The sequence below is a fragment of the Schistocerca serialis genome, unplaced genomic scaffold (genome assembly GCF_023864345.2).
Source record: "Schistocerca serialis cubense isolate TAMUIC-IGC-003099 unplaced genomic scaffold, iqSchSeri2.2 HiC_scaffold_884, whole genome shotgun sequence".
NCBI lineage: Eukaryota > Metazoa > Arthropoda > Insecta > Orthoptera > Acrididae > Schistocerca > Schistocerca serialis.
In genome coordinates, this window is record NW_026048501.1 from 1,119,848 (window position 1) to 1,125,847 (window position 6,000).

Genomic DNA, 6,000 nt, shown 5'->3' on the forward strand with positions numbered 1-6,000 from the left:
CAGTAGACAAGAAACTATACTCCACTGAGACAGAAATTGAAGCTGCATGTGAGACTGTTTGGGTAAGACTCCGTATCACGGGTGGGCATAAAGTGATAACAGGATCTTTCTATCGCCCACCAGACTCATCTCCTGATGTAACCAAAAGCATTAGAGAAAATCTCAGTTTACATGTATGTAGGTTCCCCAAAAATACCATAATGATTGGTGGCAACTCATCGTCCAACATTTAATTGGGAAAATTACAGTTTTGTTAGCGGTGGGTGAGATAAGACATCACGTGAAACTTTACTGAATGCCTTCTTTGAAAACCATCTAGAACAGATAGTTACGAACCCCACTCATGACGGAAATGTATTGGATCTAGTGGCAACAAATAGGCCAGAACTCCTTGAGGATGTCCACTTCGAAACTGGTATCAGAGACCATGATGTAGCAGTGGCAACGATGATCCAAAGTACAAAGGACAACTAAAACAAGCAGAAAGATATATGTGTTCAGTAGTGTCATATCTCAATGAGGAACTTGAAACTTTTGGCACAGGGCAGATGCATGTAGAGGAACTCTGGCTCAAGTTTAAAATAATAGTCGACCATGCACTGGATAGATATGTACCTAGTAGAACAGTACATAATCAGACAGAATCTCCATGGTATACAGTCACTGTGTAAACAGATTATCTGCATAATAGGTGTTTTTAAAAGCCTTGGGCTACAGATAGATAGATGCTAAATGAATTACATCTGGTTGTCAAGAGAGCAATGTGTGATGCCTTCACTGACTATCACATTAGAATATCGTCAAATGACATTTCACAAAATCCAAAGAAATTTTGGTTGTATGTAAAGGCTGTTAGTGGCACCAAAGTTAGTGTCCAGTCCCTAACAAATGAGACAGGAACTGAAATTGAGGGTAGCAAAGCAAAAGCTGAAATGCTTAACTCTGTTTTTCAAATATTCCTTTACAAAGAAAAATCCAGGAGAACTGCCCCAATTTAATCCTCATACCACTTAAAGGATAAATGAAATCAATATTAGTGTCAATGGTGTTGAAAGAGAGCTGAAATCATTAAAACTGATCAAAGTTTCAGTCCCTGATGGAATCCCTATAAGATTTTGTACTGAATTTGCAGCTCACTACAACATATTGTAGATCCCTGATGCAAAAAACCATGCCCATTTCTTGGAGAAATGTACAGGTCACATTCATGTACAAGAAGGGTAGTAGAAGTGAACCTGAAAACTACCGTCCAATATCCTTGACATCGATTTGTCATAGAATCTTAGAACATATTATGAGCTCAAACACAAAGAGGTATCTTGAAAAGAATGAACTCCTTAGTGCCAACCAGCATTGGTTTCAAAAACATTAATCACATGAAACCCAACTCACACTTTTCTCACTTGACATATTGAAAGCTTTGATTCAAGGCAACAAGGAAGATGCAGTCTCTATTTCCAAAAAGCACTTGACTTAGTACCACATCTACACTTATTGTCAAATGTACAATCATATGGGGTATGTGGTGAAATTTGTGAATGCACCGAGGACTTCTTTCTTGGTAGGGAGGAAGCAACTTGTTATTTTGGATGGAGAGTCATCGTCAGTTGTAGAAGTAACATCAGGTGTGCCTCACGGAATAGTGTTGAGACCCTTGCAGTTTATGTTATATATTAATGAGCTAACAGACAATATTAACAGTAGGATCAAGCTTTTTGCAGATGGTGCCATTATCTATAATGAAGTACTATCTGAGAGAAGCTGCTTAAATATTCAGTCAGATCTTGATAAGATTTTAATGTGGCACAAAGATTGGCAACTTGTTTCCAATGTTCAGAAATGTAAAATTATGCATTTCACTAAATGGAAAAAATGTAGTATTCTATGACTATAAAATAAGTGAGTTACTGTTGTCAGCCAAATACCAGGGTATAATACTTTGTAGGGATATGAAATTGAATTATCACACAGGCCCAGTAGTGGGTGAAGCAGATCGTATACTTCAGTTTACTGGTAGAATACTGGGGAAGTGTACTCAGTCTACAAAGGAGATTGCTTACAAATCATTGGTTCAACTGAGATACGGGCAAATTGTTGAAGACAGACTTAAACTATCCCATGAAAGTCTGTTAAAACTTTTAAGAACCGCCGTTAAACAGTGACTCTAGGAATATACTAAAACATCCCACATATCACTCACATGAAGATTGTGAGGGTAACACTAGAATAATTACTGCATGCATAGAGGCATTCAGACAATCATTCTTCCCACACTCCGTATGTGAAAGCAACAGGCAGAAACCCTAACAACTGGTATAATAGGATGTACCCTCTGCCATGCATCTCACAGTTCTTTGCAGAGTATAGATGTTGATGTAGATGTGCTCTCCTGCTGCCACTTGGAGAGTAGATATTTTTCTATACAATTACATTATATTTTCAAAAACTGATTATTTTCATTATTGTAATTACTAAACATTTCATCTGTTTCATCACAAAACTTGCACATACAGGCAATAACTTGTAACTGAAAAACATGGCATGAAATGCTAAAGATTCAATGAGATATATGAAGATCCGTACGACCATGAAACAATATAGCTTGACATGATAAGTAGGATAGTGGAGGATTAATCGGGGTAACAAAAATTAATAGGGTTTCACTAAATCGGATTTAAACTAAATAGAAGTATTAAAACAAACATGGAAGGGTAATGAATTACAAAAGTTTGGGCTTGGCTTTCTACATATATCTACACAGTTACACAATAATGTGGAAAATTAGCACACCATACACTATTAGAAGGCACTGAAGTACAAACTGGAACATAATACTGAGTATAACTTCCTTTTGGAAGTCTTACGGAAATGTTATATCTGATACAAACATTAATGTTTGTGAAAACTGCAAACATCCAGGGGGAGAGGAAAAAAGAAAAGCCTGAAGGAATCAAAACTTTTAAGGATGCACAGGTATGTGTACTAGCAATATACATGCCCAAAACAACCCTTTGTGGGACGAAATGGCCGTTTTCATCCATGAAACAAATTGTGAAAGCAAGTACCAGTATAACTAGTGCACACAAAGGAGAACAATTTCAGCGTGTTAAAAGAGTTAAAATGAGGCAGAATCATTGATGCCATTCCACAACATTTTGGCTCCTGTGACACACACACACACACACACACACACACACACAAACAAACACACACACACAAACACTGTGATGAGCAAGTTGTGCAAAGTGACTAATATGTGAGATGACTACCATCTTGCCTGCATGGCCATAGTTGGCTACACTGGTTTGTCCACAGAGTTGACTCAATATGGGAGCACTACAGCAAGTGAGGAACTGGTCACTGTATAAACTCTCTTAGTTTTTGTGGGACAAGAGACAGTGGAGACCCAATCCAGGAGGATTGTGGGAAAGGATTTGTTCTAAAGACAACTCACATCAACATAATTCAGATAAGTCTGTACTGGGAAGGGGCAGGGGGACCATATAACATGCAAAGTAGTACTTTTGCCATTTGGTGCTCACCTCCTCCTTGGCTGCAATTAGGTGGTAGTTATTCATTTTGATGGTTATCTCTGCATAAAAGGCAAGTTCAGCATAACTGGTATATAGAACTGCTTTCACAAGTGGCCCTACCTATCATTACCTGTGATGGGGCAAATAGGATGTGCTAAGTGGGCACATAGGATGTAGGGATACAAATCATATGTCAAGGGTTGGAAGTAGATGGAAGCTCACACAAGTCAAGCTCAAGTGGCTGCGGATTTTATTACTTAATTTAATAAAGCACTGAAGCACTTATTGCTAAGATGCATTCTGTGACTTCAAACACCTTCAGGTTGGCATAAATAATTTAGGAGTGAAGGAAGGCAAATAGTAGAAGGATTTATAACTTACCAGTGTTACGTGTCCATGTACTTAGGTGTTGTCGAGATCTGAGTTTAATTAGAATGGTAAATGGACAATTAAATTATTGTTCTAGAACTAAGAAGATGGAACAAACCATTTCTGTATGGACTGAGCTCCTCCTAACTTTATGTTAATTATCATTACGAACTGTATATAAAGCATAAAAAGGAAGGAAGCCATTAGGTCTTAGGGAGGCCAAGCTTTTGCCCTTCTTCTCGTTCGGTGAACACCTTTTTTAAATGGGAAAAGGTAAAGACGGCAGACCATGCAGACAACAGTGAGATATGGTAACAGGTGGCCTCTCGCGTTCCATTATGTGGAACAAATTTTATGTAGGAAGACAGTTTACCGCAGATACCCTGGGCAGTCAAGAGTAGCCAGTCTGTCGTAACAATGACAGCCTGTGTTTCAGTGCACTCTGTAAGAAATTACTACTGTGTGCTAACATGGGCACATATTATTGGAAGACTATGCTCCTGCATTAACAAGTTGTCTTTGGTAGTTATTAGCCATGGTTGCAAGATTTACCACATTAAATTATGATGTTACAACATCTGTACAACTTGGCTTCAAGTGAGCTTAATTAGGGCAGCTACTACAATGCCACTGTAATACCAATTTAACAACAAATGCAAAGAATTTGCAGAAGTGTTTTTGGTATCATATCCTCAACTGCACTACTCCTCACAAAGCAAAGCAAGTTCTAACATTATTCAAACATAAAATAAATAACGGTTACAAGTTGAATGAAAACTGATAACTTTATTAAAATATAATGGAAAAAATGCAACACTCAGAAGGAGTTGGGCAACATAAACGAAAGTTGGTAGGCCTGTTTCTACATCTGGAAGATGATGTCTATTCAAATTTTGCACCAGTCGCATTAGAGTCGCCATAGTAGCTTATCTATGAGGATACAAGTCATGTTTGCTTTAAAGACATGCTGTAATGGCAGTGAGAATTAGCTACCTTTGAGATTGGACGTGGCGAGTTGATGTTAGTCACGAATGCCTTTAAGGCAGCAAAGACACCGTTATCAACACCTCACCGAGTTTGAACGGGGTCGTGTAATAGGGCTACGAGAAGCTGGATGTTCCTTCTGCGATATTGCAGAAAAACTTGGCAGGAATGTAGTCACTGAACAAGAATGTACAATCCCAAGAAGACTGGACTCCAGTCGTGTGGCACTTCCGAGAGGGAAGACCATTACATTTGACATATGGACCTGGTGCACAGTATTGCACTTGCAACAGCAATTTGAGTGGCAGTTGCACCACAGTAACACAGCAAACTGTTACAAATCTGTCACTTCAAGGACAGTTTTGAACTAGAAGTGAGAACACATTGGAGGGCAGGGTGGAGGTCTGTTGTGCTTTTTGATGAAAACTGGTTTTGCAAATTATGACTTTGTGATTGTTAGGAGAAAGCCAGCTGAAGTCCTGCAACCAACCTGTCTGCTTGCTAGACACACTGTACCTACATCCCTGGAGTTACGGTCTGTGGTGCGATTGCGTATGACAGCAGGAGAACTCTCATGGCTATTCCACGCACCCTCACTGCAAAATTGTATGTCAAACTGGCAATTTAATAATTTGTACTGCAATTCATGATCAGCATTCCAGGGGGTGTTTTCCAACAGGACAACACTCGCCTACATACCGCTATGGTAACCCGATATGCTCTACAGGGTGTCGAAATGTTGCCTTGGCCCACACAATCACTAGATCTGTCTCCAATCGAGCACATATGGGCCATCAACAGATGACAACTCCAGCATCATCCACAAACAGCATTAACCATACGTGTATTGACCAACCAAATGAAACAGGCCTGGAATTCCATTCCACAAACTTACATCTGGCAGCTGTACAACACAATGCACAAATGTCTGCATGCTCGAATTTAATATTCTGGTAGTTACACCTGTTATTAATGTACCAGCATTTCACACTTGCAATGGCTTACCTCGTGCGTACATAAACATGTGGTCTTACAATGTTAATCACTTAAATATGTTACCAAGACAAATGTATTCTCGAAGCTTAATTACTATACTTTTTTTTTTTTTTTTTTT